This window comes from Chlorocebus sabaeus, chromosome 3 (assembly GCF_047675955.1).
Source record: "Chlorocebus sabaeus isolate Y175 chromosome 3, mChlSab1.0.hap1, whole genome shotgun sequence".
Lineage (NCBI taxonomy): Eukaryota > Metazoa > Chordata > Mammalia > Primates > Cercopithecidae > Chlorocebus > Chlorocebus sabaeus.
In genome coordinates, this window is record NC_132906.1 from 3,985,424 (window position 1) to 4,011,864 (window position 26,441).

A 26,441-nucleotide genomic window follows, 5' to 3' on the forward strand; every position below is an offset into this window, starting at 1 on the left:
TCACGAGGAAGCTGAGACTCAGCAACGTCCAGCACTGAGCCAGGGCTTGTACAGGGCCTCAAGGATGCGGGGGTCTTCAGGTCTAGTCGGTACCACTCCACAGAAATCCATTCATCTGAGGGCCAGGCCTGTTTCCCAAGGATATAATTTCAAATATGATGTTTTCTTCACTATAAAAAGTGTTGCATGTAAATATTAATAGTGGTTTCCAAGTAGGCAGAAATAACCTTTTGAAACACAATTGTTTTCTTAAAGAAAAATCAAAATCTTCTCGGATTTGTGCTAATTCTAAAGAGATAAAAGCACCTCAATTTAGACCATGATAGTCTTTAAAAATAATACTAGTATAGATTTCATTTTGGCATTTGTGAGTGCTTCGTGCAGATTTTTTATAGAGTAGAAATAAAATGGAATAGCCAATAATATTAGTCTCTTATACTGTGTTTCTAAAATTTTCCAAGGTTTGGTTTTTATATTTTTTCAGCTTTAAAAATACACGGTCGTTGTTAAAACTTTGAGTAATTTCAATAATAATTCAAAGAATTAAATAAAATTTGCCCGTATTTCCACCACCCACAGATAATTACCATTAATCTTGGTGTGTGTTTTAATTAATAGACTATTTTTAGAGCAGTTTTAGGTTTAGAAAGCAGGAATGGAAAGTACGTGGAGTTCTGATGCACTCCCTCACGCCCCTCCCTCCAAGCACAACTGCTTGTACTGACATCTTACATTCGAGTGGCACATTGTTATGATTGATGGGCCCGTGTTGGTACGTTAAGATGAACTAAGTCCATGGCTTACAGGAGGCTCACACCACATGCTGTAAATTCTGAGTTTTGACAAATGCATAATGACATGAAGCCACCATTACAGTATCATACAGAGTTTTCTCAATAATTTAAAAAGCATCCATAAAGTTAATTTTCACTTTTCATTGGGCAATATAATATTTTTTATGTTTTTTAGTTTACAGATTATGGGTATTGTTCTTTGATTATAAAAGAAAATAGACATTTATAGATAATAGTGCTAGCCACTAAATGAATCTTCTAAAAAACTACATTTGTAGAAAGCATGTATTTATTTGATGAATTCCATTAGCTGCCTATCAGGGAACATGGAGCACTGGGGCACAGATCCCAGCACAGAAGGGTTTGCGTCTCTTCTGTGGTTTTCATGTCAATTAATGATTAGGCCTTGAGCCTCACAAGAAAGGTGACAGGCCTTTGAGTCGGTTTACTGAAACAGTCTACTCAAGACTTGCCCTAGGCCCTGGGAAACGTGTAGACTTAAAAATCCTTACCCTGCGTTTTCCTTTCACAGGGAGTGAACTTCTGGCCCAGGCGGAGGTGAGGCAGTGGGCAGTGGGGCACGGTTGCCCGGGAGATGAGACTCCTCCTCCCGCCCTGGGGGGTGGGGGCTGGCTGGTGGCTGAGGGAACTGTTTCTGTTTGTTTCTTTTTTTAAAAATCGGGGTCTTGCTGTGTCGTCCAGGCTGGAGTGCAGTGGCGCGATCTCGGCTCACCGCAGCCTCCGCCTCTCGGGTTCAAGCAATTCTCCTGCCTCAGCCTCCTGAGTAGCTGGGATCACAGGCGCCTGTCACCATGCCCGGTTAATTTTTGTATGTTTAGTACAGACGGGGTTTCACCATGTTGGCCAAGCTGGTCTCAAATTCCTGACCTCAGGTAATCCGCCCGCCTCGGCCTCCAAAAGTGCTGGGATTACAGGCGTGAGCCACCATGCCTGGCCGGGGAACTGTGTCTGATGGGTGGGGGGACCCCGGCTGTGGTTGGTAGTGTGGGGGCGTGGTCGAGGACGTGGTTGGGCCGAAGGTTTGGCCCCAGGGAGTGAGCTAGACCGGGGGCGTGGCTTGATATGGGGGCGGGGGAAGAACCGGGCTGGGGGCGTGGCCTGGGGAGGGAGCCCGGGTGGGGGCGTGGCCTGGTGGGGAGCTGGGCTGGGGGCGTGGCCTGGTGGGGAGCGAGGTCTGGGGCGTGGCCTGGTGGGGAGCTGGGCTGGGGGCGTGGCCTGGTGGGGAGCGAGGTCTGGGGCGTGGCCTGGTGGGGAGCGGGGCTGGGGCGTGGCCTGGTGGGGAGGGGGGGCTGGGGCGTGGCTTGGCGGAGTGTGCCGCCGCGGCGCGGGAGAGTCTGCGTTGCGCTTTCTCCCGCGGCCGCCCTGCCCGCCGCTAGCTCCGAGGGCGCGCACTGGAGCCCAGGCTCCTCCGAGAGGGTGGCGACCCCGGGGCTCCGCCGGCACCGGAGGTGGCTCTGAAGGCAGGGACGTGTTGGACACGCTGACTTTGGAGGCTCCGCCAAGAGGCGCCGCTGGAGGTAAGACGGCGTCGGGCGCGCGGCTCTGCCGGGCAGGCGCGGGCACGGGCTGTTAGGTAGAATCCCAGGAGGACTTGAGTCCCACCCAGTGGACTGCCTCGGGGCTTCGGGATGTCCAGCTCCCAGCTCCTTCGCCTCTGCTTCCGCGGCTGGTAGAGGCTGCCGGGTGCTCACCTGTTAGGTCCGTGCGCCTGCTCCCTGCCCGGCGGTGGCTCTGCGCCCTCTGGGCCGCCCGGCACCATCGCCTTTGGGAGGACGTGCACGTGCTGTTCTTGCAAAAGGCCATTTCCAGCCGGACACCTGCAGGGAGGTCGCCTTGTAACTTCACCCCGCGCTCCCAGCTCGCGGGGCCTGGCCTGCGGGGGCGGCCGTGGGGGTGGCAGAGTCTGGGGAGCCTGGCGCGGTGGAGCCTTGTAAGGCTCTGCTCCTTCGGCTGGCGTGGCTGGTGCCTCCGGGAACCCAGAGCGAAGCGGTTGGAGAGCTTAGTTTAGAAAGCAAGTTTCTCTTGGTACCAGCGGAGTCTCATTCCAGGGGAAGGATTTTGGGACCCGGTGCCCGTCGTCTGTGGACTGCAGGGAGTGCATTGGCGGAATTGGTTTGGTCCCGTTCTGTGCTGGAGGTGGGGAGTTGGTACTCCAGCCCCAGGCAGGTAGAAGCCGGCGCTGCTGCCAGCGTCAGGGGGAGCTCGGGTGACTTGGGCTGGGCCACCCATCTGACTGCAAGGTTACAGAGCTTGAGCAAATTTCCCCTCCCTCCAAGTGCAGGAAAACCAAACTAAAGCCAGCAAACAAAACCCTGTAGGTCATTTGCTTCCCAGCATTGCATTGGGATGTGGATAGATAGAATAATACTGTGAATTTATTCAGCCCTTGTTCCCATGGCTTCCCATAGCCTTATGTTATGCACCTCCCCCCGCCAGGGTTTTCTCTGTACCCCCCTTAGTTTTTTGCCGCCTCGTGTTTTCTTCCCTGTGAACCCTTCCTGGTCTCCCAGCGATTTGCTCTTCTTTATTCCCCTTGCTAACAGGCGCAGAAATCTCACTCCTTTTCTTTTTCCACCTTTCCCAGCAAATTCTTCTTTTTTTCCTAATGTCCCCCTCCCCCATCTTGCAAACTTCCTCACTGCATTATTCTCGGGGTGCCTGTTAAGTCATGCACCCTCCCTGTTCTCTGCCCTCCTCCCATCCTTTAGAGTTTCGTGCGGCCTTGTCTTCGTATCCCGTATCCTAATTCTCATCTACCTCCCTTGGCCCCCACGTTTGCCATCTGCCTCCACCCAGTTCTCCCATCTCCTTCCTTATTTGTGCTCCTGTGCATGTGCCGGTTTCTTCCTTGTTTCCCCATGTTTCTCCCACAGGTGCTTTCTTCCCTTTGCCCTACTTCTCCCTGGCAGGCACTCTGCCAACCCACAGCCTGCCCCGCCCGCAGGGCACACCTTGCCTCAGTGCCTTCTGCTGCGGTTTTCCATGCTCCATCAGTATCCCTGGGTTCCTTGTGTTCCTTCCAGTCCGCCCTCTGTCACCTTGCAGACGGCTTTCTCTCCGAATGTCTGCAAGTGTCAGAGGCGAGGAGCAGCAGCTGCATTTCTGCAGGAGGACTCTGGATTTCAGGACCCTCCCTTCTGCCACTGCTTCTGCCTGATTATTTTCTTATTGAAGTCATATCCTTTACACAGTTCTTAAATAATGTCAATATTGACATCAGGTAGCATTTACCAAACTCTCGGTGTATGCCAAGCACTGTTCCGAGGGTTTAATGTGCATCAGTACTCATTTAAAATCCTCCACACATCCCTGTAATGTAGGATCTACTACTGTCCCTATTTGACAGATGAGAAAAGGGAGGCTCAGAGGAGATAACGGGCATGCCCTGTTGCCACTGCCCAGCAGTGGAGGCCCTCTTCTCACCAGACAGTGAAGCTTCCCTGCTGGGTGACCTCTTGAACTCAGATATGCCTGGAGTTTAGCGTTGGAAAGGAGATTGTTATTTGACATGTTTTATTTAGTCTGCAGTATACACCAGTGGAGGACACACATTCTATACTTGTAGGACAGTGCATGGAGAAAGCTTAATGCTGGATGTCTCTCAGAAAGCCTGGGGCGAGTGCCTGGGCTGTCAGCTCATCCGTGCTATCAGCCTACTTTCCCTCTTAGCCACAGGATGCCCTGAAGAAAGTGGCGTAAAATGACCTGGCTGGGCACAGTGGCTCATGCCTGTAATCCCCAGAACTTTGGGAGGCCGAGGTAGGAGGATTGCTTGAGCCAAGTAGTTTGAGATCAGCTTGGGCAGCATAGCAAGACCCCATCTCTAAAAAATGAAAACAAGAAATCAGCTGGTTGTAATGGTCCCAGGTACTCAGGAGGCTGGGGTGAGAGGATCCGTTGAGCCTGGGAGGTGGAGATTGCAGCAAGCTATGATTTTGCCACTGCACTCCAGCCTGGGTGACAGAACGAGAGACTCTTGTCTCTAAAAAAATAAAGTTAAAAAAAAAAGACCATTCCCAGCTGTCTCCTCCCGTGCATTGAGAGTTCCGTTTCACTTTAGCTGGACAGATCTTTGTGGTCTCTGTTAGCTGTGTGACTGTGTGAGTCTTATTTATATCCATTTCATTATGTAATATTAAAGCCTTGTCCAAACATTTCTTTGTTAGTCTTTCCTAAGAGTTGGAGGCAAGTAGTATTTCTACTTTACAGACACTGAAGCGGAGCATGCACCTTGATAGCTGAAAGGGACCTTATAAATTCTGCAGCCGAGGAAACCGTGGTCCCGGGAAATAAAATGGCATATTCAAGGGAAAGCAGCAGTACAGAGTTGGCTCTAAGGCCTCCCTGGTTCAGGGCTCAATGCCTGGCCCTATAGCTTGGTGGGGAAACCTCTCTATTTGCTGCTGAAAGCAACAAGTTTCCTTCCCCTTCCTTTCCCCTGAGCTAAGAGGCATTGGAAGGATTCGTTTAGAAGGGGAACTTATCAGTGCTTTCCTTTCTTTTTTGTCTGAAAACTAAACATTGAAGAAATGTTTGCTTATGAGACATGTGATAGCATAAATGGGATCATAACATCACAGTAGTATAAATTCAAATGTTTTAGAAGGAACTGTCATTGTTACTTCTAAAACACCAGGAAGGAACACCAAACGTACGTGGTTTTCTTGAGGGAAACCATATAATACATGGCAATTTGAAAATCAGTACCTGGAATGTTTCACTGTATTTTACATTTGTGGAGAGAAATGCATTGGTACAAAGTGCTTCCCTGATTTTCTTCATCTTTGCATCACAAATAAAAGAGCAGTAAAGGGGGAGCATGGAGTAGGTTGCTGTTTTTCTGTTGGCCTCTGCTGTACCCACACCCTTCTCTGGACTCCTACTGAGCCGGCTTGCTCCTGCCTCTGCTCCCTCCCTGTTTAATGCCTCTGCTGGCTCCCCCAGGGAACCTACAGGGTGTTGCGGAATTGTGATGCTCACCTCCTCCGTATCAGCCTGTCTGGACAGATGAAACCCTGATGCCCTGAGGTAGGCATCCTAGGTGATGGCTTCACCCCTCCCTGCTAGGCTGAGGTGGTTGATCAGGTGCCGTCCTGGGGAGAAGGGAGGGAGTATTACATGAGGTGTCCTCTGTTCTGTGGTTTAGGTGACGATGGTTATAACGGAGGAGCAAGTTAAGTTTCAGTGCTCCCTAAATGAGATGGAGGTTCAGGGAAGCTGTCATGGCCAGAGCCCCGTAGTAAGCGGCGAGACTGAGACTGGACCCCGGGCTTCTTGGCTTAGGAGATCCACATGCGTCCCTCGGTGTGTCTGTCTTCCCTGTAACCTGTAACTCCCTGAGGCAGAAAGGGCACCGCAGAACCTTTCACAACATGGATGGCTCCTGCGTGCTGAGCTGAGGGTGAAGCTGGAGAGGAGAGACCAGGGGACCAAGGGACATGAGCCTGAGGGCTCGGAGGAGTTCCCAGTCCAGCCCTCGCTCTCACTTCGGGATTGTGAACGATGCCCTGCGTGCCTGCAAGAACCCTGGGGAGCTGTGGCAACATTGCAGAATGCAAGGAGAATGGCGTCTGTGTTTCCCATATACGTATGTGGTTGTGGCCATGTGCTGTGGCCAGGATGTCAGCTTTGGTGGACACAGGTAATGACCGTCCTGTGGTCATCATGTTCCAGCATCTCAGAAATGGGGCCATTGCTTCAGTGAGCCAGGACCTTAAAGGACCTGACTTCTGGGTGAGCAATCACTTCCACTCGTTTCCCTGAAGCAGGGCTGCCCTGGTCTTTGTGGAATCATGAGAGCGCAGGCATTGTCATTTGAGTGATCCTGTGCCTGCCTCGGAGTGTCTCCCGCCCCAGCATGCCAGGTCTGCCCTGAAGACCCACCAGCAGTCATCTGTACCCTCCTAGAGGACTCTACCTGTCCAGTCCCGGAGAGGGGAGGGGCCAGCCTTTCCCGTCCACCCCCACTCATACCAGAGCGGGCTTTGTTTCCTGAGACTGGCACGCTCTCCTTAGAGAAAAGTGGAGCACAGGTCCGAAATGGCCAGACTGGAGAGTTTCAGTGGAGAGAGGCGAGCTGCCTTTTGGGTTCCTGGGCCACCCAGTCTCCTGCCCTCCTCTCCTCTCTCAGCCCTTCCCAGTTGCACCCCCACCTACCCCACCCCAACTTTCGCAGCAGGAGAGGGACATCTTCACCCACTGTCTGGGACAGGTGCGAGGAGAGGGCAGGCTTTGATTGTCTTATTCCAGTGGGGGCAGGAGGCTGGCAGTGCGATGGGTTTGTGGTCCTGCTGATCGGAACGCTGATCACACTCTTCTGCAGAAAATGTTGCTCTGTGTGATAGGAGCAGTGAGCAGTCCATTGTGCTTGAGTGTCAGTGTGACAATCCAGTCTCGTTATACTGGGTTCTGAGCTCAGGCCCTAGCTGTTAGTCACCATGGGTGATGCAGAGATAGGTAAATGTGCCCTGAGTCCTAAACAACTTGCACATGTACTTCTAAACACATCCGGCTTGTGTGTTGTGACTCTGTAGCTAAAACAAAAATAGGCTCTGATTCAGAAATGTGCTCCACTTCCACCCTTGCTGGGGGGTGGAGTGCTCTTCTGTGACGTGTAAAAGTCTTTCTCAGATTCAACAGGGATTTACGTGGATTTGTAGGTTCTGCTATCACAAGTGTAACACTGATGATACTTCATGCTCGTTTGTAAGCGTAAATGTACATGTAGTACTGTGGTTTGTGTATTAGATGCTGAAGATGGAGAGATGGATCAGAAACAGTCCCTATTTTCATGAAAAGGCTCATATTCTTGTCTAGAGGGAGAGGCCCATATGTAAAAGCAAAGCAGTGAAAAGTAGTGAGTGTGGCAGTCAGTCAGGGGAGAAGATGAGAGTTCAAAGATCCAGGAAGGCTTCCTGGAGGAGGAGCTGAGTCCAGTGTGGGCTGAATTCTAACAGAGGAGTGAGCAAGTAGGGAAGGAGCTGACAGAGGAAAACCTTCTAGCCCTGGGGGACAGCGTAAGCAGAGGTGAGGACATGGGCTCCCGCTTGGTGACTCGAGGGACCCTCGAGAATCTGTGTCACTACAGCCCCAAGCACGTCAGTCATGACTGAGTCTGTGTGCCCAGGCCATGGTTCTAGCTTCAGCAACACTTGGGGGTTTGTTAGAAAAGTAAATTCTAGGGCTTCTGCCAGACCTATTAAATGAGAGCTTCTGTAGGGGGGCAGCCAGCAGTCTGTATTTTAACGCGCCTTCTACGTGTTTTTCAACCACAGAAATATTTGAAAGCCACTGTTTTAGAGCGTATGCTTCCTGGAGGCTCTGAACAGCTACTCTCCATCACGGCCTCACAGTATTTGCAGAGAACGGTAATCCTCTTTTATGACGGCATTAATCTCATTCACGAGAAGGGAGCCCTCATGATTTAATCACTTCCAGAAGGACCCACTTCTTCACATCATCACCTTGAGGTTTAACTTTCAACATCAAAATTTTGGAGGGACACATACGTTCAGATCGTAGCAGTTCCCGTCTCTCGGGGGTTCGAAACCTTTGCTGCATGTTTGAGTTACCAGAGGGCCTTTCAAAACATTGGTGCCTCCTCCCACACCCAAATGTTATGATTGGTTTGGGGTATGACCTATGCATTGACATTTTTGAAAGCTTCTCAGGCGTAGTCAAGTTTGGGAACCACCGTCATAGGTGAGGATTCCATGAATTGGTCCTTGTAAAATGCCAGAGGAGTGTCCTGGCCATCACACAGGAAGTGCTTTGTGTGTGTCTCTCTGGTGGTGGAGGCTGTGATGGTCCTGTGATAGGAGAAGGTGGTGGTGGCACCGTGTCGGTTGTGTCATGAATGCTCGTTCAGTGTTGAACATGTGCCAGTTTGGACGTGGTGGTGGTCCTCCCCTTTGGTCTGAGAGTTGGGAAGTAAAACAGCTCCAGTGCGGTGGATGTCCACAGCTCATTCTGTAAGCTAATCCCAGGCAGAGATACAGAAGATGATGCTGCCAGCAGAGAACACAGGGCCCACAGGCCAGCCTCCCCGGCACCTGGCACCATTTTCCTCACCTCTCAGCAGTACAAGCTTGAATTCTGAACAGCCAGATTGTAAAATCGTGAAGTACCAACACTTGTGTGTGAATGGTGTGAATGGGAATGTTACGTGAATTGGGTGCCCTAGGATTTCGTACCTTCTCCAACCAATCAGTTGTACCCAAGTGGCAGTTTACACACACACACACACACACACACACACACACACACACACTCACACTCTCACTCTCTAGACTTGGCCTTGTTGTGGCAAGTGATGTGTCTTCTAGGATCTAAATTTCATCGTTATAAACTATGTATTTCTAAACATTATTGGAAAGAGTGTATGATCTTTTTGTATTTCGTATCCCATCATGAATATTCACTCTGCCTTCATTCATTGTTTTATTCATTCAGCAAATGTTGAGCAACCGCATCAGCCCTGACACTGAGCTCGCAGTTTTATCCCTTTTCCTACTGTGGAGATACAAACATGTTTCTCTCTTTGTCAGCTTGGGCAAAGTAGGGTTGTTGTTTTTTTTTTGGTCTTAATTTATAATGGTAGCCTTCTCTATTTCTGCCTCTTTGTGACGTAATTATTCAACTTTTAATAATACAACATCTGAAGGACATTTTTCATGTCGACTTCGTGAGCCTTCTGTGAACCCTGCTGAGATTAATTAAATCAAACCCCATGCAGCAATTATCCTAAAATATGCCGACAAGTTATTAAAACTGAGTTTACCCAGGACTGTAAGACTTGAGTAAGTGACCCATAGCCGGTGCCCTTGGAATGAAGCCTGGGATCCAGTTTAATTTTTGTCAGTTTCTAATTTCTTATACTGCAGAATCAGTCCTGGTAGGGTGGTTGAATTAATTACATACATGAGAAATACGTGAATTCATATCTCGAGTTTATGATTTGTTCTCTTTCTGTGAAAAAGACAGATTTTTTTTGGTTTTGTTTTGCCCTGCCAGCTTGCAAGTAACCGTTTACTGTTAAATTGGCCCCAGTACATTTCAGTGTTTGTTGCAAATGGAAATAATTGAGTCACTATATTTTTTTCTGCTGCTAAATCACTAAGCAGAACTCTACTGCTGGGGAAACTTTTGTATGGCAGCACACAAGCAGCCCAGTATGATGGTAAAGACCAGTCTCCATTGTGTGATCTTACCATTGTCACTCGGTTACCCACGGACTGAATAGGGTTTAGAAATACAGGCCTTCAAAGGAATTGCCCTGGCTTAAATGTTCCATGCCTCCTTCTGAAATAACATCCCTCCAGCCCTCATTCAAAACAAGAAAGAAGGAAGGGCATATATTAATATCTGCAACTTCCGTGATATTCAAAAGTGTTATATATTCAAATGAGGAAAGTTAAAAATCCATTTTAATTAAAAATATTTGAAGTTAAATAATTCAAAATATACTAAAAAAAAAAAAAAAAGAAAAGAAAGGCCCACACAGTATTCTTTAAATGGTATGTTTTGCCATCCACCAGACCTGCTTTCTACCTTTGACTTTTATTCTTTGTTGTTGTTTTCTTTTCTTTTTTAGATTTTCTATCAGATTCAATACTGTTTAACTTTTCTAAAACAAATCTAAAATCCCCAGAGTAACCTGCTGGGCTCGGCTTACTAAAGAGCCTGCTTGTGTTACCAAGTTAGGATTCGCCTGGCCTTGGGGTCTCTGCGTGTCCTCAGGCCACGCTGTCAGAACTTTGGTTTCCTGCCCTTCCTAGAAAAGCTGGGGCCCTTCACTGGGTGGTTGCCGGAGTTCCAGTTCTTGGCTGTGGCCTGTGGTTGGAATGTGATGGAACACGAATGGTGTTATACCAGGCTGATGTGGAGTGAGGGATTAACCCCGGAAAACTCCCCTTGAGTTGAGTCTTGGACTCCTGGCCTCACTGTAAATTAAACAGTGGGATTCTGGGTAAGGAAAGTGGCAGCTTCTTTTGATCATTTTATTTTTTCATGACAAGTCGTAAGGTGCGAGTAGACTGATTTCAAAATCAGTCTGGGTTCTCTTTGTTGTATTTCTGACTGCCGTCCTCACTGACCGGCATTGAGATTAACAGCTCAAAAGCAGACACCTTCTCCAGACTCTGCCCTGGAAATGAGTTGGGACCCGCAGCCTGTCCCATAACTTCCCTTCCCGAGGTCATGTGGCTCCAGGAGCATCAAGATGGGGGTCTGGCACAGATACCAGTGCCACTTCTCAGCGGGAACTCAATCCTTTCCTCCTCTTCTAGTCTGTCTCCTCTCACTCAGGCTCTCTGCAGAATGGGAGGTGAGGGAAGAAGGTAACCTCCTGTAGACCATTCTTCTGTCTCAAGTCTTCTGCTTCCAGAGGTTTGGGGTGGCTCAGTGAGTCCCCACTGTCCTCTCCTGCCTGGCTGCTCTGCCTGCAGACTCCACTCGGCAATCCGAAAAATACTCAGGCCATGAGCACTTCTGTGCCATGAACACCTCCCTTCTGATACAGAGGTTGTCTTGGAGGAGAAAGCAAGAACTCTCCCTGCTTTTCCTCATCCTTATTTTAAATGTGATCTCTTCGTACAAAGTTCTCACCCCTAGAGAGTCCCAAACCAGGTAGCTTCAGGCAGTGCACGGAAGTGAGAATGGTTTGGCAGTACAAAGTCCTGTCTTCGGTTTACCACGTTAGCCCTCAAATATATGCAGGGGGATAGGTCAAATCATGCTCCAACCACTGCCTCAGTATTTGTGATTTGGTAGCATAGTTCCTTAAATTTCCGCACTAGCATCTCGGAAGTAACTTGATCGTATTGGCTTCCTGAGGGCTACTTCTAAGCCTGCTGTGATTAATGAAATCAAACCCCACACAACAATTATTCTAAAGCATAGTGGCTTATTCTCTTTCAGTGCATGTTCAGCTGCTGAGCTGGAATCGTCCAAGTGGATGACTGTATTTTCATTGATGTCCTACCATAGGAATCTAGTAGCCTTTTAAAATTTTTGTAGGTGGACTCTACTCATCTCCTTCAGTTTCTCTCTCATTCTGGGACGAGGAATCTCTAAATGAGGAAGGAATTGTCTGTCGTCAGCAAGAGGTGCTACTTTCTAGGCTTTCGTAGAAAGTCTCCCGTGGAAACGCCCTCCCCTCTGCAGAGTGCATCTCTGTGGTTGTCAGGTTGAGGCTTTTGAAGAACACTTTGTGTGAATTGGAACACCTTTCTCCTGAGGTGAAGATAATGGCTATCTCTGCCCATCAGTCTGGCATCAAAAGATCATTGTGCAAGGAGACTGGTTCAGCAAGAGGGTTCCTGGGCCGTGTTCCCCAGAACTGGGACAGCCACCCTGTCTGGGTGTACTCGCAGGTCCACTGAAAGACCTGGAAGCACTTTTTAGTCATTGAGAGACAATTTACAAACAGCAGCAACTCCGAGAAGCATAGGTTTGTATGATTCGTTCTTGGCAACAGAAGAGTGTTCTTTGATGGGATTGTTTTAAAAAGAACTGGAATGTCCGGTAGCCAGTTACACTTACATGGTTATTCTCTTCCCTCTGTAAACTCATCAGTGCGGGATTCAGAAAGAACAAGCATGGAACACATTCCTCCATGCTCATTCTTTCTGAACCCTGCAGTGATGAGTTTACAGAAGGAAGAGAATTTGCATGGAATTTTAGCTGGAAATGTATTTCCCCATTCGAAGAACCCTGCAGCATCAAACAAGTGAGATGTTCAACAGCCCCCGACTGCTCACGAGAGCTGGGTGGTTTTAGATCCCCAGGAAATGGCTGTTGTGCCATCTGAGCATGAGGCACTTGGAAAGCAGTGCCCATCACTGCCTCATGTGTTCAGCACTGTCGTTTTGCAGGAGATGAAGGAAGATGGTGAAGTCGTGACCCTCGTCCCAGAACATGCAGGTCAGATCTGACACCTGCCGCTTCCATGGGGAGGGTGTAGTGAGGAGAATCGGTGCTGGGATTGCTGATGCCATCACACGTGTCTCACATGCGGTTTTGTAGTGAATGACAGTAGCCACGTCCTACTTCTCTCCCACCTACCGTGCCCTGCAGATGACAGTGGGAGTGCCACAAGGGTGGGTGAAGGGAACAGCGTAGAGGACTGGTAATTACAAATGGCCCAACAAGGAGGTGGCCACGTGTGCTTGCTGGTGCCCGACTGGGTCAGCTGTGCTGATTTCCACATGTTCAGACAGACGTCTGCATTTGTCCTTGTATCAGTGGTGAGGGTTGGCTATTCAAGAAAAAGCCTGTAAGCTAATTTTGAACTTGTAGATGAATGGCATACCCAATCCTAGTGATTGGTTATACGAATAACAAAGCTTTGGTGCGTAGTTGGGTTTGCTTAGCTGGAGGAATGTTGGGAAAGTCAGCATCTGACACAGAAGAGGCAGAGCTGGTTGGCCTAAGAAAAGCATAGGGATTTGAAAGTTAAGGCAAATACCTCAAAACTCTTGTTTATCAGTGTTTTAAATCTAACTTTTCATTTTGAGATCATTCGGTGGGATTACTCAGATTCTCCCAATGATGACGTCTTGAAAGACTGTACTACAATAGTGGAACTAGGATCTTGACATTGATTTGGTCAAGATGCAGAACTTTCCAGTCACTACATACTTGTATGCTTGTCCATATGCGCTCACTGCAGCCACACCTGCTCTCCTCTGCCCCACCCCTGCCTTTCTCCCTGAGAGCCACTGCTTTATTCTCTGTATAATTTTGTCCTTTCAAAAATATTTTAAAACTGGAATGTTTAGGATTGGCTTTTTTCACCCAGTGTTATTCTCTGATGATACTAACACTCTTTCAGACATGTGGCTTGCAAATGTTTTCTGAATCAGTGGCTTGGCTTTTCAGCCATTTAGCAAGGTCTTTTGCAGAATGAGAGTTTTTAATTTTGATGAGGTCGAGTTTATCAGTTTTTCCTTTAATGGATGATGCTTTTGGTATCAAGTCTAAGAACTCTGCCCTAGTCCTAGATCCTGAAGAATTTGTGTTGTTGTTTTTTTTTTTTTTTTTTTTTTCTAAAACTTTTGTGGTTTTACATGTTACAGTTAAGTCCATGATCCATTCAAGTTAATTTTTGTAGCAGGCATGAGATTTCGGTCAGTGTTTTTTTTTTGGCCTGTAGATGTCTAATTGCTCTAGCACTGTTCGTTGAAAAGACATTCTTCTTGCATTCAATTACTTTTGCTTCTTTATCAAAAATTAGTTGGTTTTATTTGTGTAGATCTGCTTCTGGCTTATTTACTCTATTCTTTTGATCTATATGTCTATACCTCAGTCAGTATCAGTCTTGATTACCATAGCTGCATACATCTTGAAATTGGATAGACTTGATTCCTTTATTCTTTTTTAAAATTGTTTTAGCTAGCTCCCTTCCCTTTCTGTGTTAATGTTAGAATAGTCTTCTCTCCATCTACATAAAAACTTGCTGGGATCTGATAGTGATTTTGGGTAGAATTGACATCTTTACTATGTTTGGTTTCCAATCAGTTAACACAGTGTGTCTCTTCATTTGTTTTATCTTTTTCGATTAGTTTCATGAGCATTGTACAGTTTTCAGCACACAGGTTTCATACATATTTTGTTAGATTAACACCTAAGTAGTTCATTTTTTTTGAGTGATTAGAAAGTGGTATTATATAAATATATATTTTTTGAGACGGAGTCTCGCTCTGTCGCGCAGGCTGGAGTGCGGTGGCGCGATCTCAGCTCACTGCAACCTCCGCCTCCCAGGTTCACGCCATTCTCCTGCCTCAGCCTCCCGAGTAGCTGGGACTACAGGCGCGTGTCACCAGGCTTGGCTAATTTTTTGTATTTTTAGTAGAGATGGTTTCACTTTGTTAGCCACAATAGACTATTGATTTTTAATACGTTTGACTTGTATCCTGCAACCTTGTGGAGCTCACTCATTAGTTCTTAGTTTCTTGGTTTTTTGAGGTTTTTTTTTTTTTTTTTTTTTGGTAGATTTCTTGAGATTTTCTATGTGGGCAGTCATGCCATCTACAAATGGAGTGGCTTTATTTCTTCCCTTCCCGTCCATATGCCTTTTATTTCCCCCCTGCCCCCCGCTTTTTTTTGTTTGTTTGTTTGCCTTATTGTACTGGCTATAGCATCGTATCCTTCACCATTAAGCATAATGTTAGCTTTAGGGTTTCCTATAGATGTTCCTTCTCAAGCTGAGGATGTTCCCATCTATTCCTGTCTTTCTGAAAGGTTTTAAACTGAAGAATGAGTGTTGAATTTCATCAAATGCTTCTTCGGTATTAGTTGATGTGATTGTATGGTTTTTCTTCTTCAGCCTGTTAATATGGTAGATTACATTGATTAATTTTCAAATTCTGAACAAATCTTGGATCCCTGGAATAAACCCAAATGGAATGAAGCCCATTTGGTCATGTGAATAATTATTTTTATATTTATTGCTGAATTGTTTTGTTTAAGCATTTTTGTGTTGTATTCATGAGTGATATTGGTCTGTAGTTTTCTTTTTTGTATTATTTTCATCAGGTTTTGGTACCAGGGAAATTCTAGCTTCATAAAATGAGTCAGGAAGTGTTTCTTCTTCTTTCGTTTCCCGGAAGAGGTAGTTTAGAGTCGGTATTAATTCTTTTTAAGCATTTAGTAGAATTTGGTTCTCCAGCGAAATCACCTGGGCATAAAGATTTCTCTTTTGAGGGTTTTGAAATTCCAGATTCACTTTCCTTAATGGTTAAGGGCTGCTGAAGTTATTTTTTCCCATTGTGTGAGTTGTGGTAGTTTGTATTTTCAAAGAAAGCAATCCACTTTGTCGAAGTTGTCAAGTTGATGTGGGTAGAGTTGCTCGCATTATCGGTCTTTTCAAAGAACAACTCTTTAATTGATTTTTTCTATTGATATTTGCTTTCAATTTCTTTTATATCTGCTCTTACCTTAATTCTTTCTTTCTTCTGCTTGTTTTAGACTTATTTTGCTTCTTTTTCTAGATTTTTGAGGTGGGAGATTAGATTGATTTGAGATGGTTCCTCTTTTCTTGTATGAGCATTTTGTGCCATGAGTTTCCCTCGCAGCACTACTTTCGCTATGTTCCACACATTTTTATGTGTTGCACTTTCATTTTCATTCAGTTAAATGTATTATTAAAAATTTCCCTTTGTTTTATTTTTTATTATTACTTTTTTGAGACGGAGTCTTGCTGTATCACCCAGACTATAGTGGCGTGACCTTGGCTCACTGCAACCTCCGCCTCGCAGGTTCAAGCTATCCTCCTGCCTCACCCTCCCAAGTAGCTGGGACTACAGGTGTGCGCCACCACACCTGGCTGATATTTGAATTTGTTTGTTTGTTTGTTTGTTTGTTTGTTTGAGACGGAGTCTCGCTCTGTCGCCCAGGCTGGAGTGCAGTGGCCGGATCTCAGCTCACTGCAAGCTCCGCCTCCCGGGTTCCCGCCATTCTCCTGCCTCAGCCTCCCGAGTAGCTGGGACTACAGGCACCGTCACCGCGCCTGGTTCATTCTTTGTATTTTTAGTAGAGACGGGGTTTCACCGTGTTGGCCAGGATGGTCTCGATCTCCTGACCTCATGATCCGCCCGTCTCGGCCTCCCAAAGTGCTGGGATTACAGGCGTGAGCCACCGCGCCCGGCCGTATCTGAATTTTTTTATTAGAGACAGGGTTTCACCTTGTTACTTAGGCTGGTCTTGAATTCCTGACCTCCGGTGATCCCCCTGCCTTGGCCTCCCAAAGTGCTGGGATTACAGGTGTGAGCCCCTACACCCAGCCTGAAAATTTCCCTTTAGACTTCCCCCTTGACTCGTGGATTATTTAGAAGTGTGTTGTTTCATATCCAGGTGTTCGGAGATTTTTTTGTTGTTGTTAACTTTCTGTTATTGATTTCTAGTTTAATTCCATTATGGTTAGAGAACACACTCTATATGATTTCAATTCATTTAAATTTGTTGAGGTTTGTATGGCCCGGGATATTGGTCCATCTCGATATATGTTACCCGGGCACCTGAAAAGCATGTGTATTCTGATGTCCTGGGGTAGAGTTCTGCAGCTGTCTAATCCTTTTGGTAGAGGGCATTAATCCTGCAGTGGAGCATTTTGTGATAGACTCAGTAATAACGCTTGTTTTTTGTTTTTGTTTTTGGCAAAAAAAGGAAAGTGAAGATTGGATAGCAATCATATTGTCTAGCAAAAATAGGGAGGCTAAAAGTCTGCATTGTCAATTCAGGGCAACTTTGACAAAGAGAGAGAAGAGTTAATGTTCTCTAGTGATAATTTAGGTACCAAAGAGGGGCCATTTCATTGCACCATTGTTTTAGAATTAGAAACTCTGAAGAAAACCCAGCTTGATCTCAGAATCAGAGTCCAGACAGCTAAACTTGCCAATTAGGGCTGGAAGAAAGGGATGTGTTTCAGAGTTGTCTATCTAGATTTCTTCTTGTTGAGTAATGTTTACGAGTTAACTACCTTAATGTTTACCAAATATTTAATTTAATCACCAGTTTAATTAGGCTTAGAACAGGGAAATGGATCATTACTATAAAAGCTAGGTTATTCATCTCTTCTAAACAATTTGTTGACTACGTCCTCTGTTCCAGACATAGTGCTAGTCCCTGAGGATATAAAAATAAACTAGAGAGACACGGATCTAGGTGTCATTTTTCTAGAAGAGAAACTTTAGAAATCCCAGTGGCTTCTATGCAGAGTGATTACTAGAAAACATGAATAAGGTGCTCTTTGAAGATTATTTTAGTTGCACATAATGCAGCTTAAATTTGAAAAGTAATAGTTAAAACACTTCGCAGAAAAACGACTGCATGTTTTATGACATGCTTAACAGAGTCACCTTCAACTCAAAACACAGCATCCTCTGCGTGTCTCCTCTCTGCTGGGTGCTGGAACAGGCGCGGGGGATCTGAGCTTGCTCGGTCCTGGTATATGCTGCTTCTTAAGTGTGATTGTTATAAAGTTAGAGTCCAAGGGTAAATTTTTTAGGCTTTATATCCATTTTTTGTTTTATTTCTTGATAAATAGAAGCCTCCATGTACACTGCAAAAAGTTAGTTATGTCTGTCTTTTCCATAACACAATTTTATGAGGACTATCTACATAAATCACGTTGAACTTAAAAACAGATCTGGTGTCGGTACTGAAGTTGTTGATGTTTTGTAAACACACCATTAGTTTAACCCATTTTATTTACCAGGTACCACTTTGGAAGGGCAGCAAAGATGGTCTGTTATTTCTTATGTAATCTATACAGAAAAGTTGGAAAATACAGCTAAATAAATCATAGTATTTGCTCTCTTTTTCCCCATGATGTCACAGTTTCCTTTTATTTTCTGCTTTTCAGATCACAAAAACATGTTATTTTCCCAGCAAACTAGATCCTTTGATTAATGGGGCCAGGCAAGTCCAAGGACAGATTAAGCACACTGGGTCCTGGCAGGAGTCCCAGAAATGACCCTCAGTCTGTCTTTTCTCTCACCTTGGACCTGTTTCATTGAATTTACGGTGTTTTCTGTGAAATTGGAGCTTGGTGATTCTCTAAAGAATTTCACATATCTAAATGAATAATGAAATGATTGATTAGCTATTAATTATTAATAGATAACAAGTTCATGCTGTAGTGTATAATTTTTTTTTTTTTTTGAGATGGTGTCTCGCTGTGTCGCACAGGCTGGATGTGATCTCAGCTTACTTTGACCTCCGCCTCCCGGGTTCAAGGGCTTCTTGTGCCTCAGCTTCCTGAATAGCTGGGACCACAGACCCGTGCCACCATGCCCAGCTTATTTTTGTATTTTTAGTGGAGACAGGGTTTCGTCATGTTGGCCAGGCTAGTCTCAAACTCCTGACCCCAGGTGATCCACCCGACTTGGCCTCCCAAAGTGCTGGGATTACAGGCACAAGCTGCCGCACCCAGCCTGTAGTATATACTTTCGTTAATGAGCCTCCTTTCTCTCTAGTACAAAAAGGAGTTGAAAATTACCTTGTCAGTTCTGTTTCTTAATTATTCCTTAATTAATCAAAGAATAGTGGACACAAAGATTGCTTTACTTCTCTGACCCAATGTTACTTTTAACAATTACATTAATAAGTGTTTAATAGATATGTGAAAAAAAGAGATCAGATACTTTCATAATAATTTAGGCATATGTCAGTGTATCTGGCCGTGCCTGGCCAGAAATTATAAATGTATTTCTTACAGCTCTGGAGGCTGGGAAGTCCAAAACAGAGGTGTCAGCAAATTCACTGTGGGGATGAGTGCCTATTTCCTGGTTTTTAGATGGTGCCTTCTTACTGTGTCCTCATAGGGTAAAGGGAGGAAGGGGGTCTCTCTTGGGCCTTTTAAATTTAATTTTAATTTTTTTAGAGACAGTCTCACTCTGCAGTCGTAGTTCACTGCAGCCTCAAGTGATTCCTAGGCTCAAGTGATTCTCCTGCCTCAGCCTCCTGAGTAGTTGGGACTACAGTTGCATGCCACTATGCCTGGCTAATTTTTTAAATTTTCTGTAGAGACAGGGCCTCCTATGTTGCCCAGGCTGGTCTTGAACTTAAGTGATCCTCCCATCTTGGCCTTCATGTACAAAGTGTTGGGATTACAGGCATGAACCTGGCTTTTGGGCCTTTTTAATAAGGGCTCTAATCCCGTTCAAGAGGGCTCTGCCCCGTGATTTAATCACCTCCTGAAGACCCTGTCTTTCAATATCATCACTTCGTAGCACAGGATTTCAACACAGGAATTTTTTTTTTTTTTTTAATTGGACCTCACTTTGTCACCCAGCCTGGAGTGTGGTGGTGCAATGATGGTTCACTGCTGCATCAAATTCCTGGACCCAAGGGATCCTCGTGCCTCAGCCTCCCAAGTAGCTGGGACTATGGGTGTGCACAGCTATGCTTGGCAAATTTCATTTTTTGTAGAGATGGGGGTCTCATCATCTTGCCCAGGCTGGTTTTGAACTCCTGGATTCCAGTGATCCTCCCACCTTGGCCTCACAAAGTGCTGGGATTACAGATGTGAACCACCGTACCCAGCTGGATTGGTTTTTAAACTGGGAATATCTGCACCAGATCAACATAAAAATTTCAAGAAGACGCAAACATTCAAATAATAACAGGTCCTACCATTCACTGCAGAAGCCACTGCTCACCACCTCTGAGCATGCTCTTGAAAAATGTTTGTGGAATTAGCAGAAATGTGTTGAACTACATTATGATATGGCTGCAGTGAATGAATAGACATCATTTTGATACTTCTGAGGAACATGTATTACTCTTTTTACTGTAAGAGCTTTTTTGACCGTTATCTTATGACATCACTTGTATACAGTTATTAACAGTACTAATTGCTTCTTGGCCTTTTGGCTGTGATCAAGTATAGTTATTTACAGTAGTAACAATAAGTACCCTAATAAATGAGCTTGTTCTGTGCCATGCATTGCTAGGAAGGTATTATTATCTGCATAAGAACAAATAGAGAATCAAAAAACTCAGTGACCCAAGCGGACCCAGTCTATCTAATGGCTGAGCTGGGATTATACCCAGCACTTTGTACTGTGCCATTTCTGCCTGTTACAACCTTCTGTCTAGGTTAAGAATTGACACCACAGCAAAGCAACTGGCGTCTTTGTTTCTTTTTTATAACAGCTTTATTGAGATCTAATTGATACATAACTCATCCATTTAAAGTATATAGTTCAATTGTTTTTAGTATATCCACAGAGTCGTGCAGTCATCAATTACCATAGTCAATTTGAAGACATTTTCATCCCCCCTGAAAGGAAACCCGGGTACCCATTAGCAGTCCTAATTTTCCCTCAAGTCCCCAGCCCTAGACAACCACTCATCTACAGTCTGTCCCTTTACATTTGACTATTCTAGACATTTCCTATACATGATTCATACAACGTGTGGCCTTTCACAGCTTAAGATTTCAAGGTTGATCCCTGTGGTAGCATGAATCAGTATTTTCTTTCTTTTCGTTGCTGAATGATGCTCCATTGTATGTATGTACCGCATTGTATCTATTCATTCATCGGTTGATGGACATTTGGGTTGTTTGTACTTTTTAGCTGTTAGGAATAAAACTCCTGTGAACATTTGTGTACAAGTTTTTCTGTGGACATCTGTTTTCATTTCTCTTGGGCATATACCTACGCGTGGCATTGCTGAGTCAAATGGTAACTCAGTGTTGAAACTTTGGAAGAATTGCCAGACTGTTTGCCAAGCAGGCATGCACCATTTTACATTTCCATCAGCTGTGTATGAGGGCTCCAGTTTTTAGACTGATGTGTGCTATTTAAAAATTTAAAAATTGTGGTAAAATGTATAAAACATAAACTTTACCATTTTAACCAGTTTAACTGTACAGTTCAGCCATAGTAAGTACATTCATTGTTGTGCAACCAATCTCCAAAATCTCTTCATCTCGCAAAACTGAAACGCTGTACCGATTAAACGCCAAGTCCCTGTTAATCCCACTCCCAGCCTCTGGCAGCCTCTGTTTTACTTTCTGTCTCCGTGTCACCAACACTTTTTTACATCTGCTTTTTTGATTCTAGCCAGCTTAACTAATGTGTCTGAAGTGGCATCTTATTTGGATTTGATTTGCATTTCTCTGATGCATGATGATGTTGAACACCTTTTCATGTGCTTATTGCCTATTTGGGTATCTTCAAAGAAATGCCTGTTCAAGTCTTTGCTCATTTTTTCATTGGGTTGTTGGCCATTTTATTGTTGAGTTTTAAGAGTTTTTTATATATCCTGGATATTAGACTCTTATCAGATATATAATTTACAAGTATCTTCCATTCTACAGCTTTTCTTTTCACTTTCTTACTTAGTGGTATTCTTTGCATTAAAGTTTTAAGTTTTGATGAAATCGTTTAGCTATTTTTTCTTTGGTTGGTTGTGCTCAGAGTGTTGTATTTGAGAAACTATTGCCTCATCCAAGGCCGTGAAGATTTTCTCTCTGTTTTTGTCTAAGAGTTTTGTAGTTTTAGCTCTTAGATTTAGGCCTGTGCTCTCTTTTGCATATGGTGTAAGGGAAGGATCTCATTTCATTCTTTTGCATGTAGAAATGCATTTGTCCCAGTGTCATTTGTTGAAAGATGATTCTTTCACCATTGAATGGTCTTAGTATTCTTGTTGAAAATGAATTGACCATGAATATAAAATTTTATTTCTGAACATTAAGTTCTGTTTTCATTGATCTGCGTGTCTGTCCTTGTGCTGGTACCACACTGTCTTGATTCCTGTGGCTTTATAGTAAGCTCTGAAATGATGAAGTCTAAATTCTCAAAATTTGTTTTCAGGATTGTTTAGGCTATTCTGATTCCCTTGAATTTTCTTGTTAATTTTAGGATCAGCTTGCAAATCATGCAAAGTAGTCAGCGAGGATTTCGATAGGATTGTACCGAATCTGTAGCTGAATTTGGGATGCGTTTCTCTTTTAATACCAAGTCTCCAATTTATGAAGCCACTTACTGAGGTCTTAAATACCTTTCAAAAATGTTTTCTAGTTTACAGAGTGTATGTTTTATACTTATCTTGTTAAATTTATGCCGAAGTATTTTGTTCTTTCTGATGCTGTTATAAATGGGATAGCTTTCGTCATTTTTTTTTTGATGATTCATTGCAAGTCTATAGACATGTGACGGATTTTTTTTTTTTCTGTGCAGCCGTGCATCACTTAACAACAGGGATACATTCAGACAAATGCATTGCTAGGTAATTTCATGACTGCAAACATTGTAGAGTGCACTTACACAAAGCTAGATGGTAACATTGTAGAGTGCACTTACACAAAGCTAGATGGTACAGCCTATAGCACACCCGGGCTCTCTGGTGTAGCCTGTTGCTTCTAGGCCACAATCCTATACAGCGTGTGACTGTACTGAATACTGTAGGCAGTTGTAACACAGAGGTAAGTGTGCATCTAAACCTGGAAAAGGTACAGAAAAATACAGTATAAAAGTCTTTTTTTTTTTAATGGCTTCCCTGTGGACGGCACTTATGAATGGAGTTTGCAGGACTGGAAGTTGCTCTGGGCGAGTCAGTGAGTGGGGAGGGAATGCGAAGCCCTAGGACATTGCTGTACACTGCTCTAAACTTTAGAAATACTGTCCACTTAGTCTACTCCAAATTTATTTAATATGTGTGCTGCTGAAGCGAGCACCCTAAATTTATTTTAAAAATTTTTTCATAATAAATTGACCTTAGTTACTGTAAGTTTGTTACTTTACAAACTTTAATTTTTAAAATCCTTTACTCCTTTGTGATAATACCTAGCTTAAAACACAAACTCATTATACAGCTGTACAAATATAATTTCTTTCTAGCTTTGTTCTTCCCTATTCCATAAGCTTTTTTCTATTAAAATCTGTTTTGTACTTTTTAAGCTTTTTTGTTAAAAACTAAGACAGAAACATACACATTAGCCTAGGCCTACACAGGGTCAGCATCATCCATATCACTGTCTTCCACCTCCACATCTTGTCCCACTAGAAGGTCTTCAGGGGAAGTAACATGCATAGACCTATCATCTCCTATAATAGTAACACCTTCTTCTGGACTCTGTCCTGAAGGACCTGCCTGAGGCTGTTTTATAGTTGACTTTTTTTTTTTTTTAAGTAAGTAGAAAGCATCCATTTTACATAACTTTAAAAAGTATAGTGTAGGCCGGGTGTGGTGGCTCACACCTGTCATCCCAGCACTTTGAGAGGCCGAGGCAGGTGGATCACCTGAGGTCAGGAGTTCGAGACCAGCCTGGTCAACATGGTGAAACCCCATCTCTGCTAAAAGTACAAAAATTATCCAGATGTGGTGGCGCACACCTGAAATCCCAGCACCTCATATAGTGTCTGGCGTGTAATGTTTGAATAAAAACTTGTATTGGAATTATTAAACTATTTGTGGAAAACACTCGTTTGGGGTATTTGTGTTTGTTTTTGTTTTTCTCTTTAGGAAGGATTCTTGCATGGGGAAAGAGGCCTGGCCAGGTGAGATAAAAAGCCGTTTCCAGTTAGACTGAGGCTTAGAAACAGGAAAGGTCCTTTCTACCAGGCTCAGTTTATGGATGGGATTAGCAGTGTTATAACACTAAACTTTTAGGCATATATGGCTGTGTTTGTCTTTTTTTGTTTTGCTCTAAAGGAATACCTGAGCCTGGGTCATTTATAAAGAAAAGAGGTTAAATTGGCTCACGGTTCTGCAGGCTGTACAGGAAACATAGTGCCAGTATCTGCTTCTGGTGAGGCCTCAGGAAGCTCCCAGTCATGGTGGGCGATGAAGGGGAAGTAGACATGTCACATGATGAGAGAGGAAGTGAGAGAGAGACAGAAAATGCAAGAGCAAGTAGGAAAGAGGAAGGGCCACGCCCCTTTCAACACCCCACTGGAAGTGAACTCACAGAGTGAGAACACACATTACCCTGGTGAGGGCACTAGGCCAGTCCTGAAGGAGCCACCCGCATGACCCGAACACCTCCCCCAGGCCCCCCTTCAACACTGGGGATCGCATTTCAACACGAGATTTGGAGAGGACAAACATCCAGACCGTATCAATGGCTGTCTTTGTTGACGGCATATCCTTGAATTTTTTAAAACCGTCATTTCTAGTAATTTTGTTCTGCTAGGGTTAAATATATTTGGCTGTGCAGATTTTACCAGTGTTAGAAAAACTCAGCATGTTGTGCCACATCAGTCGGGCCAGGTAAACAAAGCTAGTCCGTTATACCAAACCCAAAGAAGGCAAAGGCAGCTGACGGAGGGTTCATGGCAGGGTCTCGGTGCCCAGGGCGGCTTAGTGCATGGAGGGCACCACTGTTTTTATCAGTACATTTGGGATCAGAGCATATGAAGCTTCTGAGGACATCTGCTTACATATATTCCTCATTCACATAACTTGTCAGAAAAGATATAGAAAGATTGCTGCATACTTTGATGACTTCAAGGTGGTAAAGCTATAACTTTTGAAGGCTTATAATTTCCAACACACTCTGTCTTACTAAGTCTAACTTTTTCATCTAATTTTCTTTTGTTTGCATGTTGAGGTGCCTCTGGCAGAGGGCTGAGTTTTTCACATATAAAAACATATGAAAAATTTTTTCAATACAAGTCAAATATAGTAAACACAAATTTTCTTAAGGGTAGGTATCATCCTTTATCACTTCCCTCTGTGAAACTACGGTCAAACCCAACCAAGACTGAATGGTGGAACCAGATACATTTAACAAGGGCATCATGACGCCTTAAGCTTAATACACAAAGTAGCGTTGTGTTTAAGGGTTGAAATGCTTTCTATGGGCCGGGCGCGGTGGCTCAAGCCTGTAATCCCAGCACTTTGGGAGGCCGAGACGGGCGGATCAGGAGGTCAGGAGATCGAGACCATCCTGGCTAACACAGTGAAACCCCGTCTCTACTAAAAAATACAAAAAATAGCTGGGCGAAGTGGCGGCGCCTGTAGTCCCTGCGACTCGGGAGGCTGAGCCAGGAGAATGGCGCAAACCCAGGAGGCGCAGATTGCAGTGAGCTGAGATCCGGCCACTGCACTCCACTCCAGCCTGGGCGACAGCGTGAGACTCTGTCTCAAAAAAAAAAAAAATGCTTTCTATGTTGTAAGTTTTCCAAGAGGTACAAGTCAAGGTTTTCACTACTTCATACAAGCTTGTCCAGCCAATGCCCGCCGGCCACATGCAGCCCAGGACGGCTTTGAACGGGGCCCAACACAAATTTGTAATCTTTCTCAAAACATTATGAGATTTCTTTACCTTTTTTTTTTTTTTTTAAGCTCAGCAGCTATCGTTCGTGTTAGAAGAAGAAGACAATTCTTCTTCCAGAGTGGCCCAGGAAGCCAAAAGATTGGACACCCCTGTTTTATAATGTTCTCCATGGGCTAATGGTGGCCTCACCTGTCAGCACTCCTGGGGCTGCGAGAGGGGCGGGATGAGCAGGACTCTCCTCTGTGCTGGGAGTAGAGGCTTTTGGAGGCACTCACGCTAATCCTGGTTTTGCTCCATGTGACTTTTAAAATAATCACGGGAGCTTCCTCAGATACAGCGCCGCATGGTGTTTTCCACATGTTGGGTCACTTCCCACACACAGCACATTGAGCAGACATTACTCCCCCTCTACCAGGAGGAAACTGAAACTCAGATTAAGTGGTGCGCTCAAGGTCACCCAGGAAAAGCCAGCTGCCTTCACAGGACAGTCTTCAGAAGCGTGGAGGAGCGCGCCGAGGGACAGTAGCAGAGCGATGAGGACTTCCTTACCTGTGGCATCTGTTGACGACTGTGTCTGAATGAGTTTTGGGCGAATAGGTACCTGGTGCTTGCTGAGAATGACTTGTTTTGGAAAGTCAGTGTTAAAATAATTTGAATGTGGAAATTCCATACAGAAAATTCTCTGGGAAAAACGTTTGGTTCTGCCCTGAACCCAAGGAGCCACCTTATTTTCCTATTGTACCCAAAACCGCTGAGCTCAACAGAACCTGCACCTGCTGAGCAGGTCCCAGCTGGGCTGAGCAGTCACCAGCCCAGAACCGTTTGGTCACCAGGAGATACCCTCATTTGGATGGAAAGTGAAGAGAAAAGCATACAGTGGAGCCAACCAAATCACA

At 44.7% G+C, this 26,441-nt stretch overlaps 1 protein-coding gene across 2 annotated transcripts in view; it reads left to right on the top strand.

Annotated features, from left to right (window-relative positions):
* SPATA13 (spermatogenesis associated 13) overlaps positions 1 to 26,441 on the top strand; it is a 318,996-nt gene that overhangs the window by 163,842 nt on the left and 128,713 nt on the right. Inside the window, exon 1 of one of the 2 annotated variants that reach the window (XM_073012906.1) lies at positions 2,107 to 2,332. The exons of the other annotated variant lie outside the window; for it this stretch is intronic. The gene's annotated coding sequence lies outside the window, so the exon portion shown is untranslated. Of the gene's footprint in view, positions 1 to 2,106; positions 2,333 to 26,441 lie in introns of those variants that run through there. 2 annotated transcript variants of the gene reach the window in all.